At 35.1% G+C, this 21,006-nt stretch overlaps 1 pseudogene; it reads right to left on the bottom strand.

Annotated features, from left to right (window-relative positions):
• Window positions 1-13,765: 13,765 nt before the first annotated feature.
• On the bottom strand, window positions 13,766-14,696 carry LOC101578735 (annotated as a pseudogene).
• Between the last annotated feature and the right edge of the window lie 6,310 nt (window positions 14,697-21,006).

Genomic DNA, 21,006 nt, shown 5'->3' with positions numbered 1-21,006 from the left:
CATTCCTTCCTCAGCGGGCTCAAACTTAGGACCCAGTTGAAGAAAAGGCCTGTGTGGAGGAAAACTGCAACATCAAGACAGCCATGAAATGGAGAGGAAGCAGGAGAAAAGAGCTCTCCATTCCCAGGTCATAACCCCACAGACAGGTGTCTCGGATGGTGTCACACCTTCTAGCAGCAATATCACCTGTATCATTCACTCACTTCCCACAGCACTGCCTATGAGCACAAGGCAATTGAGAGGCATTTTATCCAGTTGATCACAGACACACACACACACACACACACACACACACGTTGCTTTTTTGTCTATAGTGAATAATAATGCAATGAATATGAATAAGAAGATACATCTCCATGGGGTGCTGGTTTCTCATCCCACAGAAATGTATCTATTGATCTATTTTTAAACTTTTTATGTATTTTGAATGTAAGATATTCAATAGATATATGCTCTTTTGAATATTATCCCCCACACTTCCCAAAACCCACAAAACATCCTTGTCATGATTCAAGAACATAGTGGCTGGGAAGTGCCTGCAAGCAGGGGCCTGCGGTTCCCTCCTGGGACAGCTGCGCTGACCCCACCCCCAGGGCATGCTGAGATGGCAATTATGCCTGGGCATGGTGGCATGCACCTATAATCCCAGCACTTGGGAGGCTGTAAATGAGAGAATCACTAAGAATCCGACCTAGTAGTAAGACCCTGAACATCCTGTAGACCCTTCCCTAAAAAACAGAAAAAAAAAATGATTCAATAAAATAAAATTAATCAGCTTTACACAAATAAAATTAAATACTTCTGTTTCCCTTCAAGGCATTTGATATATAACAGACAACTATAAAATGGCTCAAAATACTGTTTTCTTATGATTTATAACATGGCAGTGGAACAGCTCCAAGTGTGGGAAAAGATGTGTGGCTTGTCTTTTCATTTTCATAACACTATCTTTCAAGAAGAGATATATTTAATTTTGATAAACTCAAATTTGTTCCATCATGAATAATACTTTGTTCTTCTAGTATTTAAGAAATTTTTACCTAATTTAAGGTCACAAGAATATTCCCATGTGTTTTCTTAAGGATTTATAACTTTAATCTATGATTCACTTATTAATATTTTATTTATGTTTATTTTTAACCAGTTTTATTAGTATATGATTGTGGCAAATAATAAACACATTGCAGGACATCCATACATATACAGATCACCTCTTGGTCCTGTTCGCTGTCACCACCACAGGCTACTGTTTAGATACCTGGAGTTCACTCTCTTGAGGCCATTTAATCAAAACTTAAGACACTCTTATTTTCCAGACCCAGCCCTGGCCTGGAATGGGAGTGGGAGAACTTCTGCTCCACTGCAACCACCAGACCCCTCCAGACCCAGCTTAGGGCAGATATACAGGCCTGGTGTGAAACTGTGCAGCTAAAGACCCTGCAGAGAGGCTAGGGGCCAGAACCACCCAGCTAATCCAGGAGCACAACTTCTTGCCTGAGGGGCAGAGTGGGTTCACTTCTACAGGCTGCAGCAGGAAGAAGCTGAGCACAGCAGCCAAATGTAAGCCAGGTACATAGGGACAAATTCAAACTTCACAGATCTAGACTCAGCAAGCTGAGACACCTTACTAGATCCAGATTTATGAGAGCACCCTCTGTCTTTCTCTCTTGACCGAGAGAGGGAGCAAAAGGTAAATGGCATGAACTAGTCTGCCTGGAAGACCCCAGGAACATCAAGGGGAGGTGACAAGACAGAACTTAGGGGAACTAACTTGAATAGAAATTCCCAAAATAATACCCGCTAAGCTACACAGACACAATATTTGCTCTTACGGACTAAAATACATACCCATTAGTTACAAATGTTGGTCAATAATAAAAAATATCACTACCCATTATTAGTGTTCCTAATTGTAGTTCTGTAAATACAAAACTGTAACTGCCTTAACCATATAGTCTCTCTTGGGTAAGGATTTTGTCAGGTGCTAAGGTTATAACTGCACCAAAGTTCTACATCAAAGGTCAGAGGACAGTGCTATACAAAATGACAAAGAGAAGGAGTAAAATGTAGTTTCAGGCCAAAGCCAACACAGAACAAATGCAGGAGACACAAGCATAGAAGAAAATGTGAATCACAGATCTGAAATCTCTGAATTAATAGAGTCTGAAGTTAAAAAAAAAAGAAAGAAAGAAAAACTACAAAAAGATAGACAAAATCAGCTCAGAAATAACCTCCAAAATAAAAGAAAGCTCTGAATTAATAGTGTCTGTAGTAAAGAAACAACTGCAGAAAGACATAGAGGAAATCAGACCAGAAATAATCTCTAAAATAAAAAATAAAGGATAATGATAATGAGAGAATTAATAACACTTTCTAAAGAAGACACTGATAAAAAAAATAGAGGGGAATAGAAAAATGATGAAATCCTTCAATAAGCAATATAGAAAAGAAGTAGAATGTATAAAACAGCTTCAAAAAGATTCAAAGGAACTTAAAATCTCAATCACAAGCCTCCAAAACTGTTTGAATGAAAGGGAAGATTGAGTTTTAGATATTGATTGACACCATCCCAGCTAGTGAAAAAGTAAGAAAAGATTTCTTAAAAACAAAGAGGATGAAGGAAAAAATAATTCAACATCTGCAAGATGATGCAAAGAACAATGTGAGATTAATAGGCATCAATGAGAAAGAAGGAGTTAATACAAATGATAAAAAAAGAGTATGGGCAGAAGCAATAGCAAAAAACTTTCCAAATGTGGGGAAATATTACAACATTCAGGTAACAAAAGCATATAGAACTGCAAAAAAATAATCAACCTAATTAAAAACACACCCAGACACATAATAATCAAGAGCCCAGAAATATAGCAGAAGAATAATATACCAAAAGCCACTAAAAAAAAGGAACAGATCATATTTAAAGCAAAACACATCAGAATAATGGCAGACTTCTCTTCAAAAACCATGATTTCTAAAAGATATTGTAGAGAGGGAACAAAATGATCGGAAGTCCACGAATGAGAACAGAAAGAATCCACCAAATAGGGCAAACAATTAGACACAGGAGAAAAAGGAGTAAACAACAGCAGGTTAATAACATGTCAATCATAAATCAATATATCTCAATTATAACCATCAATGTAAAGGGACTCAATTCACCAATTAAAATAAATAGACTGGCAAAGTGTATTAAGAAGCATAACCCAACAATATCCTGTATACAAGAAACAAACTTAACTCATAAAAAAATTCATAGGCTGAATGAAAGTCAAAGGATGGAAAACAATGCTACATGCCCTAGTACATCAGAAAAAAGTAAGGGTAGCAATTCTTTTCTCAGACAGTCTCAACTTCAAACCAAGACTGATCAAATGAAATAAAAAAGGCAATTACACAATGGTTAGGAGAAAAATTAAAGAGGAAGAGGTAACATTAATAAATATGTACACACTAAACATGGGAGTATCCAACTATATAAGATAATATTAATTGACATGAAAAATCTAATATCCAATACCACAATCTTAACAGGAGACCTTAACACCCCCTTTTCTCAAAAAGATTGGTCAGCCAGATAAAAAATTAGCAAGGAAGCAGCAGAACTGAACCAAAACTTGGAACAAATGGACTTAATGGACATACACAGAGTGTTCTGCCCAACCACATCTGAATACACATTTTTCTCAGCTGCACATGGGACATTTTCTAAAATAGACCACATACTGGTACATAGGTCATGCTTAAGTATGTGCAAGAAAACAGAAATTATATCATGCGTAATATCTGACCACAGTGCAATGAAATGTGAAATAAATGGCAAATAAACCAAAAAAACCTTCATAAATACATGGAAATCAAACAACACACTCCTCAGCATCCAATGGGTTACAGATGAAATTAAAAAAGAAATTCAACAATATCTGTACTTCAATGAAAATCAAGCACAAATTACAGGAATTTATAGGATGCCATGAAAGCCATTTGTAGAGGGAAATTTATAGCTGTGAACTCACATATTAGAAAAACAGAACAGAAAAACTAAATACAGTAATGCTGCACCTCAAACATCTAGAAAAAGAGGAGCAAACCAAAAACAAGTCCAAAGATTGGAGGAAATTACAAAGATTAGAGTAGAAATCAATTCAATTGAGACAAAGAAAACAATACAAAGAACTAATGAATCTAAAAGATGGTTCTTTGAAATAAGACTGATAATTCCCTAGCTAACCTCATCAAAAAGAGGAAAGAAAAAGCCTCAAATTCAAGTAATAAGGAATGAAAAGGGTGAAATTACCACATAACCAGTTGAAATTCAGATAATCATCAATAACTATTTTGAGAATCTTTACTCTCACAGAATTGAAGACACAGAAGAAATGGACACATTCCTAGAAAGGTAAAAATTAACAAAACTTAATCAAGAACATATAAGAACTCTCAATAACCCAATAACAGCCAATGAAATTGAAAATAAAATAAAAAACCTACAGACAAAGAAAAGCTCAGGTCCCAAGGGATTCACAGCTGAATTCTACAACGAATTTATAGAAGGTATATTCCCAATACTCCTTGACTCTTCAATGAAATTGAAAAGGAAACAATCATCTGAAAATCATTCCTGGAGGCAAGTATTATATTGATACCAAAACCAGGGAAAGATGCAACTAAAAAAGAAAATTAAAGGCCAATATCATTCATGAACACAGATGCAAAAATCCTTAATAAAATCATAGCAAATAGAATACAGCAGATCATTAAAAAGATTATACAGCATGACCAGGTAGGACTCATCGCAGGGATGCAAGGATGCTTCAATATACGCAAATCTATAAATGCAATACACTATATCAATAAAGCCAAATCCAAAAAACATATGATCATCTCAATTGATTCAGAAAAGACTTTTGACAAAGTTCAACACTCATTCATGTTTAAAGTCCTACAGACAATTGGAATAGAAGGCCTCTACCTCAATTGGATAAAAGCCATCTTTGACAATCCAATGGCTATAATAATTCTAAATGGGGAAAAAGTGAAATATTTTACCATCAGTCTGGTACAAGACAAGGGTGTCTTCTATCACCACTCCTATTCAATATAGTCCTGGGATCATTAGCTAGAGTCATTAGAAAAGAGAGACAAATATAAGAAATAAGAATAGGTGAAGAAGAAGTCAAACTATCATTATTTGCCGATGACACGATACTCTAGTAGGAGAACCAAAATAAATTCCAAGAAGCTCCTAGAAATAATATACAAATTCAGTAGTATCACAAGATACAAAGACAAAACCCAAAAGTCAATAGCATCCCTCTATACAGACAAAAAACACACTGAAAGAAAAATTGGAGAAACAATAATTTCTGTAATAGCAAACCAGGAAATAAAATACTTAGAAATTAATCTAACTAAAAAATTAAAAGATCTATTCAATGAATATTACAGTACTCTGAAAAAAGTGATCATAAAGGATATAGAAAATGGAAAGGTATATCCTACTCCTGGATAGAAAAAACCAACATTGTGAAGATGGCCATACTCCCAAAATTTTTATACAGATTTAATATAGTCCCTATCAAAATACCACCAACATACCTTACAGACCCAGAGAAATCATTGCTAAAATTTATTTGGAGCCAGAAAAGATCTAGAATAGCAAAGGCAATCCTGGGAAAGAGAGGCAAGGCAAGAGTCATTACAGTACCTGACTTGAAATTATACTACAAAGTTAATGTTATAAAATCAGCATGGTACTGGCAAAAAAATAGACCTGAGGATCAATGGAATAGATTAGAAAATGTAGAAGCATTTACCCACACATTCAGCCACCTTATCTTCAACAAAGGGGCCAAACATGCTTACTGGAAGAAAGATAGTCTTCATAACAAATTGTTCTGGAAAACTGGCTCTTTATATGCTGAAAAATAAACAGACATGCTGGAGCTATGTCTGTCACTGTGCAGTAAACTAAAGTCAACATGGATTAAATATTTAAACATTAAAACAGAAACACTAAAACTCCTGTGATAGAAAGGAGGAGAAAACCTTGAAGACATAGGGGCAGGCATACGGTTCATGAACAAAAATAAAACAGCATGGGTAATACTTGAAAGAATTAGCAACTGGGACTTCCTCTTAATGAGAAGCTTTTGCATGTCAAAAGAAATTACCAACAAAGTGAAAATATAACCCACAAATTTGGAAAAATTCTTAACTAATAAGAACTCAGTCTGCTCTCTAGAATTTATAAAGAACTAAAAAGTACTAGGGCCCCAAAATTTAAAGACCCAATCCAGAAATGGGCATCTGAGATGAATACACACTTCTTAGAGAAAAAAGAAAGTCTACAAGCTAATAAGTACATGCAAGAATGCTCCACATCACTAGCCATCTATGAAATGCAAATTTAAAACAACCCTGAGATACCATCTCACCCCAGAAAGAATGTCTATCATAAAGAAATTAACCAACAAAAGTTGGAGAGGCTGTGGGGGAAAAAGGAACCCTTCTCCACTGCTGGTGTGAATGTAGACTGGTGCAATCATTATGGAAACCAGTGTGGAGACCTCTTAAAATACTAGGCCTGGAAATCCCATTCAATTCAGCTATCACCATTCTGTAAATTTTCCCAAAAGAACTGAAAACATCACATTATAGTGATATATGTGCACCTATGTTCATAACAGCACAATTTGTGATAGCCAAATCTTGGAAGCAACAAAAATGCCCATCACCTGATGAATGGATGAGAAGTATGTGGTGTTTTTATACAGTGGAATTTTATTCAGCTATAAAGAATGATAAATTCAAAGTCTTCATATATAAGTGGATGCTACTTGAAGATATAGTCATAAGTGAAATAAACCAGGTTCACATGTGTATTATATAGTCTCTGTAGTGTAAGAAATCAAAAGAAGAGATAAAAATTGAAAGGTATAACACAATAAATTGGAAAACTTGAACTTAAAGATTAAAAAGTGAAGAGAGGGCATGGAGAAAAGTAGGCAACATAGCAGGGGAAAAATTATACATTTATATACACAAGATAATTAAGGCAATGGTACTGAAAATCTCCATCAGGTTTTTGAAGATAGCAATTAATTGGTAGGATTCTTACCTGAATATATATGCCAATTCCTGTGAACTAAGCAATCTCACTAAGGATACTACTGTACAACACTAGGTCCATGCTTGGAATGTCTGTCATTGTGGTCTTCTAAATCCTTACAGCTTCTAATGTCATATCAAATATTGCTATACTCTCTCTCAAATAAATATTTGTTTTTAAAAGATATAATAAAAGAAAACAAGACACAAGAAAAGAAAACCTTAGGACTGTCCTGCTAAATGTTACAAATGGGTAGATTTCTAAATTTCTGTGTAAAAAAATGTGTGATTGTTTATTTTTATTTTATCATTTTATTTATTTTATTTTTTCACATTCTATAGGGATTTAGAGTTTAGCATGTCAACGATTGTTGGAAAATACCTGTTCCATGTTATCTCTAAGGCATTGGATATTCAGACAGTTAGTGATGTTAAGCTCAAATGCCTATGTTATAGGGTATTAATATTATTATGCTTATCTTCTGGATGGTTAACAACTTAAGTTTGCTGACAAAAAAAAGTAGAGAAAAAGAAGGGCTACAAGGAAAGCCAATATTTTGGTCCTAGCCCTTCAAGCTCAGTGAGGACTCAGGATGTAAGAGAACCTGTACTGTAACATCCTGTAACTCAATTGTGCCCCAAATTTTCTGTTCAAGTAGATTAAGGGGCCACAGAGGAAAATGATCAACAATGTATAGTGGGCCTAAGAAGAGTCACCTGGAGAGAAAATGTTCTCTCAGGCTTTCACAGAGATCAAATTGATCAAGCAATGACTGTGACTCATCCACATGGCTGACACTGACAAAAGATCTACAAACTGTTGTACAAGGTTTCAGGGTAAATCCTGAGGGGATTTCACTGACCTTGACAGATACAAACGTTACATTTTTTATATAGGTCTTACTATATAACAAGAGACTTAGAGATATAGATATCTAGCTACTTTCTCTTAGTTCAATGAGGTATAAAAAGTAAAGCTATATTAATATGCTGAACTGTAAAAGGCTCAAGTCAACAACTTCTGACCTTGTCAGTTCCATGGATAACCCGCAACTGTTATGGACTATTGGACTACATTGGATTATTTTGCATAATTCATGCACCTACCATATTTAAATGGCAATGGAACACTCATCTCTGACAAAACTAAACAAAAAAGGGGATGTAAATGAAGGTCCATTTTGTAGTGAAAACAAGAATATATGTATATACAAAATAGCATAGATATACAGCTATTTTTTCTTAGTTCAATGAGAAGATTCATAGTAAAAGTGTTTAGACAAGATATCATGTCTGCATCTTGTACTCTACAAGAACAATAACTACTACAAGAACAACAATATGCAATGTGTTAATTATTGTAACTGTCCTACTAACTTGTTTTCAAAAGTTCATTGCTATTTCTTTCTCAATAAAATTAATAAAAATGTAAAAAAGACACTCTTATTTCCCTCAAACATTAGCTCTAGAGTTAAAAACAAAACAAATAACAAAAACAAAACCCCAATAAATATTCTTGTCATGACTCAATAACATAAAATCAATCAGCTACACATGAATAAGATTAAATACTTCTGCTTCCCTTCAAGGTATTTAATATGTAATAACCAATTATAGAAAGACTCTAAATATTTCTTTCTTATAGTTTATAAGATGATAATATAGCTGATGAAAGACTGACTCTTAATATCACTTCTTGTTAGAACTCCTCACTTTTTGAACTATCCATTATAGGTTCTGGCCCCAGTAGTAATTCCTGAATTATTATGGTGGTCCTCTAATATGGCTAACGCCCTTAAACAACAGCTTGTCTTTCCAGCGACCAGCTCTCCGCTTCTTCATCACAGCACAGGGCGATATCCTTTCACCTTTTCCTCTGCCACAAGAAGAACCCCATTCAGCTCCTCAGATATTTCTAAATATTTTTAGAAATATTTTTTCACATTCTATAGGGATTTAAAATTTAGCATTTCAACAGTTGTTGGAAAATACTTGTTCCTAAGAAAAGAAAAGTCCATGAAAGCCTCAGTTTTCTTTGTCTCGGGGCAGAGGAGCTGTCTGCCCCATCTTCCCTTTGTCCTCTCTTTGTCTTTGGAGTTAATAAAGGCTTCCTTTATCTTTCCTATCTCTTCAATGTGCTGTCAAAACCTTATGAATAAACAAATCAAACTCTAATTTAAAAAAATGTGACTTTCTTTTCTAAATTTGCCTGATTTTTTTTAATCTTTTGTTTGCTACTTGTCTTGTGTTCCTTTTCTTATTTAACCCTTTTTTCGGTTTATGTGTATGGCATAAATTTTTGTATATTTTATGAGGTTTTCAAATATTAAATATTTTGATATGGATTTACAACAATCCAGCATCACTTGATAAAACTACCAACCAATATACACTGAACAGTTTTTGAAATTTGTTGAAAATCAGTTCTCTGTATATGTGGCTGTGTTTCTGAAATCTCTGTTCTGTTCCATTAATCTATTTCTATGATTTACTATCAGTGCCTCTTTGTCAGTTCTTAGATGCCACAGGTAAAATCTAATGAAATAAAAATACATATAGTACTAACAGTGTTTGGACAGAATATCCTGTCTGCTTCTTGTACTGTGGATAACCACTAAGAAGATAACAATGTACAATGTATTGATTATAAAAACTGTCCTATTAATCAGCTGTGAAACTGTTTCATTCATATTTATTTCTCAATAAAATTTTTTTAAAAAAATACATATAAGTAACATGTAAGTAAACTGATGTGAAGCTAAGATGAGGTCAAGAGTGTGGTTGGATTCTTGGCCAGGTTTCCTGTTATTATATTATACTTTGAGGATTCCCCAGCACATCACATATAACAGGTCCAGAAGGTTCTCGATTCTGATCTTCCCTACATTTTCTGCTTCATATGCCATTTTCCTTCTTAATTGCCTAAATTAATTTTTTCCTGTTCTTTAAAGTCACTATCATATATGTGTTTTCTGCTTGATATTTACTTGCCCTGGAATAGTGATGGTAAACTTTTTAGTAGCCAAGAACCCAAACTGTAGCCCAAAACTCACTTGTTTATCACAAAACACTAATATTGCAATGAAACCAGAATACTGAGGTTTTAGATTAGAAAAATACTCAGACATTAACAACTCACACACATACAGAAACAAAGCTTTCAATGGTACAGTTTTTTATTGAAAAGTAAGTATTTGCATTTGGCATGTTTTTGCATAATTAATGTGATCTTTGGTATTGTATGCATGTTCATACTTTGCCTGGGGGAACTTGGCTTGCATGCCAATAGGATGAACTCTGCATACTCAGCTGCTGTAAGTTTCTCCACTGTACTAGAGTTTTGCACTCATTCTTGTATTTTGCTCCGAATGCCTTCAGGGCAGGTTTGGCTGGCTTCAGTTGTGGGGATCGAACTACAGCAACCTGAGCCTGACTGCTTTGCTGAAGCAGCCACTTAAAGAACTGAGCTAAGAGGCAGGCTCCCTATTCTTGTATTTTGAAATATCACCCCCTTACAAAAACATTCCCTGGCCATCCTATCAAAAGTATCTGTTATCATACTTTAACATTTTTATATTTATAGTTTTATTTGTATTTTACTGCTATTATGATTACAACTTTTCAAGTGTTATGCATTATGCTTATTTATCTTAGAATGTGTTAGAAAGGGAAGAATTTTGTCTTCTGCATTTGTGTAATTCCATTGCATGTCATGAGATAAGTAGATGATTTTTAAATGAATGAAACAAATATTAACCCTAGATGTCAATTGCCTAGATTATTTGACCAGATAGGTGGACAATATCACCTTACAAAATCAAGTTCCACTGTGTCAGTCTTCATCTAGACATCTTAGACTCAGTAGAGTTTGTTCTATTTTTATGACGTCTGAGCCATGTGCTCAATTTGATTTTTTTCACCTATAAAAACATAACAATCTTCTTTCGAAATGTAAAGTTCCAGAAATTTAAATTTTCTTACATAGATAAGAAAAGATAAGAAGATATAATCTGTTATTTTATAAATGGAGGACTTGAAAATTGAGTTAGCAAAAGAAATTGCTGCTGCTACCAACTTGCATGCTTGTATCACCTATGGAGCTCCTAGTAACTTCTTTCTCTTCCCTCAACTAACAGCTTTTTGTTTGTTTATTTTGTCTTGTTTTCTTTGTTTTTGCCTAATATAACATACCTACTCAAAAATATGCTCTATCAGAGCATTTTAGATTATTACAGGACAGTTAAATCGGATGCAACTAGATCAAATTGAAAGTAAAGATTTCTAGAGTTGACTGCAAAGAGTTTGATATAGGCAACTTGGAGACTTAGGAAGCTGTCCTTTAAAAACTTTTTTTTTTCTAGTACTGGAGATTGAACTCAGAAGCTTGCACTTGCCATGTAGATGCTTATGCCACTAAGCTACCTTCCCAACCCTTAAAAACACCATTTAAATAATTGTGAAACAAACAAATTGGGAAGATAGTGACATAGATTCATACTAATCACTTTAGCATGAAATAAAAATTAGGTTCAGTTATGATTTGTTGATGAATACAAATTTACTTCTACCTCAACTAAAAGCCAATGTTTTGTTTGTGTAAATGTTTTGTTGTTCCGATAGAGAAGAGAAGAGATATGTAGGCCAAAAAAGCCAAATGTCAGAGTAAAATTGACCTTACTTGAAGTTGAGTATTAAGACTGTGACCTTACATGTAACTTGGTAGTGTCTCCAATTTTCTGATCAAGGAGATTATGGGGCCAAAGAGGAAAGTGATCAATGGTGTAGAGTGTGTTTAAGGAGAGTCACATGGAGAGAAAACACTCTCTCAGGCTTTCACAGAGAGCACATTGGCCAAGCAATGGCCGTGACTCATCCACATGGCTGACACCGACAAAGGTGCTACAATCTGAGGTAAAGGATCTCAGCATAAATCCTGAGGGGATTTCACAGACCTTATCAGACCCAAAAGCTGCAACTCTTATTGCATAGGTCCTGTTTTATCTTGGTCTTAACCATCCAGCATAAAAGTATAAAAACGAAGTATAAGAAGTAAAGCCATGGTGTTATGTTGAGCTGTAGGGGACTCAGGTCAACAATTTCTGACATTGCCAGTCAAGTGGAAGACCCAATATTATTATGGACTATTGGACTCTTTTAGAATATTTTGCTGAGTTAACACATGTATAATATTCAAATAACAGAACTTAACATAAAAAGGGGATACAGATGAATGTCCATTTTGTATCTGTGTATTCAAAATGGTTAGGATAGTTATACAGCTGCATTCTCTTAATGAATAGAGGGATTTGTTCTAATGGTATTTGTAAATAGGATATCATGTCTGCATCTTGTACAGCAAATAACCACTAGGAAGAGAGTATGCAATGTGTTGATTATTGAAACTGTCCTACCAATTTGATTTGAAACTCTCTCATTGCTATTTGTTTCTCAATAAAATGATGGAGGAAAAAAAAGACTATGATCTCAGGTAAATTGGTGAAATTATTAAAGGACAGAGTAAAGGAAGAATGCAAATAGAGAACCAGATCATTTAATTCAAATTTTTATCTATCACATTCTGATTTGCAAGTGATGACTGCTTAATTAAGATGTTATTGCTCAGTACTTGAACATCAGAAAGCAGATTTGGAGTGTGTGTCTCTCTAAGTGCTAATAAATATAGACCTATTTTTAACTGGCAAAAGAAATATTGGAAAAAGAAATAAGGAAAAACATGATTCTTTCATGACTGTTGTAGTTTGGCATTTTACAAGGGAAAACAACATTTAATTACAAGATTGTTTTATAATAGTCACCCAAAGAATCATATACAAAGAATGGAAGAAATCTGTTCCCACACTGAAGACCAAAGAATTCAGCTAAGGGCCTGGATCCCACAACAGTATCCTGCATGAGTACAGCTGAAGATCTAGGGCTCATAATAAGTCCAAGTAGAGGCTAGAGCCCATGAGAATATTTCATGCAGGCATGTTTCAGAGATCAGTACTAGAAAGGCCCCAGGGCTAGTGGTGGAGGCCAGAAAGTCTGTGCCAGCAGGATGAAGAATCTGTGTTAGTAAGCTGAGGGATCTGCACTAGAGCAGGAAACAAAACTCAAGGTCCCTTGAAAAGGATCACAGTTGTCCTCAGCAACAGTGAGGTCCTGATCTCCTCTGATGTTGATAATAGCTGAGATCCTATCAAGAAAGCCAGCACAACAAATTCCTTCAGGAAACTGAGCAGTGCACTGTCTCCCCCTCTGGAGCCAGGAAGCATTGCTCAAGGTAAGGACCAGAGCTCCCCTGAAGTGAACCATACTATTCTCATCAACAAGGTCCCAATATTCTCTGATGATGATAACAGCTGAGTTTATTCAAAAAGACAGCATGGGGCCAGGGAGACAGCTCACTGCCTTAATTGCCTGCCTGGCAAGTGCAGGGTCATGAGTTCAGTCCCTGGTACCAGGAAAAAAAAGCCAGCATAACAAGCTCCTTCAAGAAAGAAAACAGCATCCAACCACTTCTCTTCTTCTGCAGCTCTTCCTCTTATGCTGATGGCAACAATACTCAGGTGGGCCTCCCATATCATGAAACCCACTGGTTCAGTTCAACGTGGTGTTACAGATTGACTACCAGTTATCAACCCACTACGAGATGTCATTAATTTTGACTAATCTTTCTGCACATCTGAATTTTTCTCAAGGCAGTTTTCATATCCTTGTTCTGGAGACTGTAAATCAATGGGTTCACAAGTGGAGTCACTGAAGGGTTACAATCTTCTGTGTCCCAGGTGGACTTCCAGAGTTTGGGCTTATGTACATCACCATGATGGTTCCATAGAATAGAGACACCACAAATAGGTGGAAGCCACAGGTGGAGAAGGCTTTTTGTCTACCAGCTCCTGAGGGCACTTGAAACACTGCTTTGAGAACCAGGGTATAGGATGTGAGGATGAAAATGAGGGTGACAAAAATAATACATGAGCTCAATAAAGAATAGCAGAGCTCAATTCCAGGTGCAGGGATGCAGTACAGGGCCAGAAGAGGCCCAGGGTCACAGACAAAGTGGTCAATGGTATTTGGGCCACAAAAGGGGAGTTGAGTGATAAAATAGATTGGGACTGGATAACAGAGGAAGGCTGTCACCCAGCAGAAGACAACCAAGTTTAAGCAGGGACAAGTGTTCATGATGGTAGGGTAGTGGAGAGGCTGGCAGATGGCCAAGTATCGGTCAAAAGCCATGAGAGGCAGTAGGAATGTCTCAGCAGTGCCCAAGGAGAAGAAAAAGTAGAATTGGAGGAAGCAGGCTGTAAAAGAAATGGTTTTATACTCAAAAAGGAAGCTTTTTACATATTGGGAACTGTAGTATTGATGTAACAGATCTCCAAGAATGAGAAGTTGGCCAGTTGGAGATACATGGGGGTATGGAGTGTGTGGTCCACCTTCACTGCACATACGATGGCCCCATTTCCCATCAGCGTCAGTATGTAGGACACAGAGAACAGCAAGAAGAAGAGGATCTGAACCTCTCTGGAGCAGGAAAAACTCAGGAGTATGAACTCAGATATTGTATTACCTCTTGATGCATTCATGGCTTCCTAAAATATAGAGAACACAACAATGAAAATGACACATCTTATTTCCTAAGCCAAAAGAATATTTCCTTTTTGAAAAATATTACTATGGCCGTGGAGATAGCTCAGTAGAATAAGCGCTTGCCTGGAAAGTGCAAGTGCCTGAGTTCAATACCCAGTTACACCAAAAAAAAAATTTTAAAAAAATTAAAATTAAAAATACTCCTAAATGCTTCAGATCCTATTATTCTATTAAGTAAATGATAAGCATACTAGTGAAGACTATCAAACATTGAGAATCCTTTATGCGATTTGACTCTGAATTGCTACATTGTGTTGCCTTACTCTTTTAGAATTTTCTCACAAGGGCCACCTCTTAGGCAATAAGCTCCTTGAGCAAACTGCAGTAAGCTCCAATCATCTGGAGAAAGTTAATGACAGTACTTCCAAATATATGTAAGGAAATATGAAATTCATGTATTTGTATCCATAGAATCAAATAGAAAAGACATTTAATATTGGACACAGACTTTTATATCTTTAAAAAGTCAGTGAAGTTTAATAATTTTTTCTCCAGTAAAAGCAACTTGACAATCTATTAAAAATAAAAATTCAACTGCATTCAGTTTCTTTTTTCCATTAAAGAAAGCATAAAATAAAGGATAGCTGTATTTAAGTAAATGTATAATTATGACATACAGACTAAGTCAAGTACCTAAATAAGATATTAAAACATGAAAAGTTATAGTCCTTATACCTTGTCTGAGAAGATAAACTACAATCAGGAAAATTAAAGGAAAATTTTTCTTACTATAACTTGTGATTTATTTAATTGAAAATGTTTGGTTTCAATTAGTAATTTCCATAATGCAGCACTCCTTTAAAAAATTACTAAAAATAACAATGTTGGAGCCTTGATCTTTTTATTTAATCTCATCTTAAAAATTAAAACTGTTGTGATAATAAAGCTATAAATTTTATCCATTTAATTTTAGTCTTAAATTGATTTTTTAGAATTTTAATAGAGAATTTTTAGGCACAAATATACACAAGTTAGTACATATTGTACTTAATCAAACATGAGAGTGGAACTGTTTGTTTGTTTTTTTTTCTTTTTTGCTCTATTCTTCTCCCTAGACATCTTTAACAGCAGTCATAAATTCTATCTTAATTATTCATCTTTTAAAACTAAATACTGTTGACTTGATCTTTTTCTCTTCTACATCTAGCATTCAATTCAGATGTTCTAAGATCAAATACAGCAAGTTGTTTATCAAAAATTTGTTCCAAGAACAGACTTTCCATAGTCTTCTCTAACAGACTGCAGGAGAATTTTTAATTGCAAAACCCAAATAGAAATAATATAACATATGATATTTTACCTTAACTTGAGGATTAATACCTGAGTATTCAAAAAACAGACATAACATAAATACATTTTACTGTATTTTTCTGCACAAAGTGAAGATTACTATTTTAAATGATTTTTGTTTATCTTATTGTCATCTCAAAAAAGGGCTTCTCAAGATGATTTTAGTAATCTTTTTGGCTGGGTCTGTATTTGTGGAAATAGTTTAGCTTGAACTCCTCTACAATTACTTATTTGATAAATGTAAATCTATACAAATGATAAAAATAACTAAATCAGTCCTTATAAAAAGTTCAGTTTCCAATGATATCTGTAAATGTATTTTTGTAAAGTATATTAGCATTCAGTATGACCACAGCAAGTGTATGAGTCTTCCAATTTTGTGGGGAATATTCAGTGTGCTGAAACTTCACTGAATTTAAAATCATTATTAAGCACAAAACAAGTCAAATAGTATCATCATATTCTAAATGGATCAGTATTTTGAATCTTAGTAATCAAAATTAAATCTAAAAGTGATACATCTTTAAAGAATAGCCTGAATATGTAATTTTTGAAAAGTAATTATGCTAGGTGGACAGAGACTTTTAATTATATGGATCCTTGGATTCAAATACAAAGAAAAAAAAAGAGAAAAGAAAATGATAATAGAACAGAGAAGATTCTATGCATTTCATTTCTATTCTGGGTCAGTGTTAGAGTTATCAGTACTCACATCTCAAGGTAATCCAGGTAAAAAATTTCTATGGTGCTGTCCAATTTTCAGTATGCATCAAACCTTGTTAACTCAGGAAAGCTCCAACTTTATTTACATAATGGATTATCTACAGATAGCTACATAATAGATTTCATTTGTACTCTACTTTATAACAATTTGATTACAAAACTTAGAGAACCTTAGTCTATGCAAAGTCTACATAGAAACAGCAGTAACTGAGTAATGGATTGGTACATTATTTTATTATTTTTCAGAATACAGTCTCAAAAATTCTAAAGATATATATTTTCAGACTTATGAATAGATGTAGAGACTCTACAATGACATGTGCCCTAAGCAGAGGGCAGAGAAAAATCAATAATCTTTCTAGATCAGAATCCCTCTTAGTCAGATACCTTCACTGTTGGTTCAGTCCCATGTAAGTCAGAAAGCTGGGGTTATTCAGAAAGCAAAGGTGAAGAAGAATCTCCACCAAGACCTCCATTAATGCACTGGACTTACTCTGGAACACTCCCAAACTTCCACTGTGAGAAAGACAAAACTAAATCAATACAGCTGCCTAAGATTTTGTTACTAGTGGTTGGCCTTAATTTGTTCATTTCTTTTATTGATCCACTCTGTTGAGGAGGACAATTATCTTTTGGGTCTAACTAACACAAAATGAAAATGATGACTAGTAATAATATTCAAGTAAATGAAAGTATAAGAATTCCAGACACTTTTTAAAAATGGGTTCTAACTAAGATGCCTTATTAGTGTATTAAATACAAAATATACTTTTCTAATCACATCACGTCATGTCTTTAATTATAATTGTAAGCATTGCAGAGAATGAAAAGGATTCAGAGAATTTTGCCTCTCACATCACTTCAAGATTCTTTTAAAGCCTTGCAATAGATCCTCTCTGTCACAGAATAGTTGACAATACATGATTTCAGAGTGCCCAGAATGAAGCCATGAGGAGACAATATAAATATCAAAAAGTACTTGATAAGAAATGTGATGCAATTGCACACAACTTTACAATCCAAATGAAAGAGACTGCAACAATCTGGAGTCCCGAATTATCTTGTCTCATTTCTGCCCTCAAGGCTGATTGTGTGATGTTTGGAAGAACAGAATGTTAGTTTAAAAGGGAGTTGAAGTATGTTTAGCTCTGCTCCTCATAGCCTTTTTGTCAGTCCTTCTAGATTTCATTTTACTAAATTTCATCTAAAAAGCTAGTTTTCACTGGACCCAAATTACAGTTAATAAAAACCCAATGAACTCACTATTGAGTTTCTCCCCTCTCTCATTTTCCTGAGTTTCCCATCCCTCTTACTTGCAGAGATGAATCTCTTTCCATCCAAATATTTCATGTAATTTGAAGGGTTATTTTTTCTTCTATATACAAGCAGTTGGAACTAAAAGGTACAACTAAGAGCTGTCTTAGAATTGTCTCTGAGCCTGTAACCTAATAGAACCGGGAAGCCTGACTTTCAATCTTGTTTTATTGCAGCAAATGGCAGGCAGTGTGGTAGGCCTGATATCCTTGACATATGGTAGCCTCAAAGAGAATATATGTGGTAAGACTTGAATGGGGGGTTGGTATATTTACTATGCACAGAGACTTATCTATGCTGCTATGATACCGAGAACTTACTCACTGGAAAGAAAAGTCTGATATGGATTCCAAAAGCAGAATTTGCTGAGGGAAGATTGTCAGTCCCACATGTTCTCTTCCCATGGGAGCGACTAAGTGGCTCTTGGGAGCCAGTTTCTGTCACAGTGATCAAGCATCTACTGCTATTCTTGAGGTGTCCATTGTTTCTTCTGTTGGCAGCGTGCTATATCGATGTTATGAACATCAGAGTGGTGCAGCTGGACAGCAAAAACATGCAAAAAAGGTGGTCAAGAGGGTGGTGGGTGGAGGGAGGATGGAGAAAGGGATGGCAAAGGTAAAATACAAGTTGAAAACAATGAAATTTTAAGCAAAATATTTCATTTCTCTCATTGGCACTTTTTCTATTATGCCAAAAGAAATACTGTTACACTCTCAGCAGCACCCTGCAGCACATACAACAAAGTTATGAAATAAAATGTTAAGTTTATAGAAAAGTGCTCTCCCATAAGATTTTAGGTTATTTCAAATGTTTTAACAGATATTCCTAATAGCTAACATGATTGTTGAAATATTATTGCTTTGGCCAAGTTTTGAAAAAACATGATGATTCCAACTTATGCAACCCTTTTGTTTTCATTATGTGTGTGTGGTGCATATCCAGGCATACATATACACACTCATATCTCATATTTCATAGGATTTTTTTTCTAATCGTGGTTTCTGCTATTTGTAATGACACTGGATGACTGTTAGTGATATGGCTGCATAGGACTCAGTGAGCAAAAGATTGTTGGGAACCACATTAAGAGCCTCAGAGGCTCACACCTTAACAATCAACCTCATAGGACCTTGCTGGCTTTGTCCTGCCCCCCACCAAACTTCACAGAAACCAGAATGAACCTGAGACAGCTTCCAGGGCCTTGGAAGTAACTAATTTATACAGTGAAAATGATGGTACTCTGAGGTAGTAGTATGAGAAGGATTTCAGAAAATGGAAAGATATTCCTTGCTCCTGAATGGGAAGAACCAACATTGTGAAAATGGACAAACTACCAAAATTGTCTACACAGACGCAAGGCAACCCCCATTAAAATACCATCAGTATACCTCACAGATCTAGAGACTACATTCCTAAATTACATTGTAGGTCAGAAGAGACAAACAAGAGCAAATATACTCCTGAGAAACAATGGCAAGGCAGGCGGCATCACAATTCCTGACCTGAAATTATACAACAAATCTACTGTGATAAAACCAGCACAGTACAGGAAAAAAAAAGACCCTGAGGGCATTCTGAGCAAAAAAAAAAAAAAGAAATACAAATGGCAAATAAATATATGAGAAAACATTCAACATTATTGGTCACTCAAGAGATACAAATTAGGGCTGGGGAGAGAGCTCTATGCTCTAAGCACCTGACTGGCAAGTGCAAGGACCCAAGTTAGTTTCCTGGCCACACCAGCCCTGAAAACCTGAAAATGCAGTGCAGACCACCAAAACCAGGCATGGTGGTGCATGCCCATAATCTCACTGCGGAGGAGGACAAAACAGGAGGATCACTAAGAGTCTAAGCTGCATAGTGAGATCCTGTACCAAATACATAAATAAATAGAAGATTGAAAATAATTTTAAACAGATACAAACTAAAACAACACTAAGGTTCCATCACATCTACAAAGAATGGCCATCATCAAGAAGTCAACCAATAACAAATGCTGGAGGAGAGTGGGGGAAAATGAACTTTCCTCTGCCATTGGTAGGAATGTAGACCGGTACAACCACTGTGAAAATCAGTACTGAGAGTCCTCCATGCTGATTAAGATTAGATGCCCCATTCAACCCAGCTCTTCCCCTCATGGGTATTCTTCCAGAAGAACTGAAAACATCATACCATAGCCATATGTGTACACCCATGTTTATAGGAATGCAATTTGTCACATCTAAACCTTAAATAAACAAATGCCTATTAATTAAGGAATGGATAAAAAATATGTGGTATTTTTATACAAAGGAGGATTATTTAGGAACAAAGAAAGATAAACTTGAAACTTTTATAAGTAAATGGATGTCGCTAGAGACCATAAACATAAGTGAATTAAATCAGGCCTGCAGGTACAAACATCATAATGTCTCCCTTTTATAAGAACTTGAAAGAGTAAACAGGATCTAAGAGGTACAATGGATACTGTGAAAGGGAAAGAAACTGTTCAAAGGGAGGGACAACTGGCATGAGAAAATGGAGAATGGAAGAGAAAAAAAAAAGGAAAAAAAATATAACTGTATATGCAGGATAGCTTTGACAACTGTACTCCTGATTTCTAATAGTCTATAGAAAGGAGAAATTAATGATTAATTTTTCAATCTTTTTTAAACATTTTATGATTTTGATAATTTTTCCAAGATTATATCTGCTAATCTGAACAATTAATTTAAAGACAACAATATGCATTATAGCAAACATTGTTGAATTCCTATGTTTTTGTTTAGTAAAATTCTTTATCTTTTTTTTTTTTTCAGAACCAGGGAACGAACTCAGGCCCTTGTGCTTGCCAGGGAAACGCTTATTTCACTGAGCCATCTCCCCTGCCCCTCTTTATCATTTCTAATGGTTTTTATTTACGGGCTCTTATAATATACT

This window comes from Octodon degus, unplaced genomic scaffold (genome assembly GCF_000260255.1).
Source record: "Octodon degus isolate 3935 unplaced genomic scaffold, OctDeg1.0 scaffold00189, whole genome shotgun sequence".
NCBI lineage: Eukaryota > Metazoa > Chordata > Mammalia > Rodentia > Octodontidae > Octodon > Octodon degus.
Note: the sequence above shows the minus strand (reverse complement) of the source record. Positions and strands in the feature narration are given on the sequence as shown.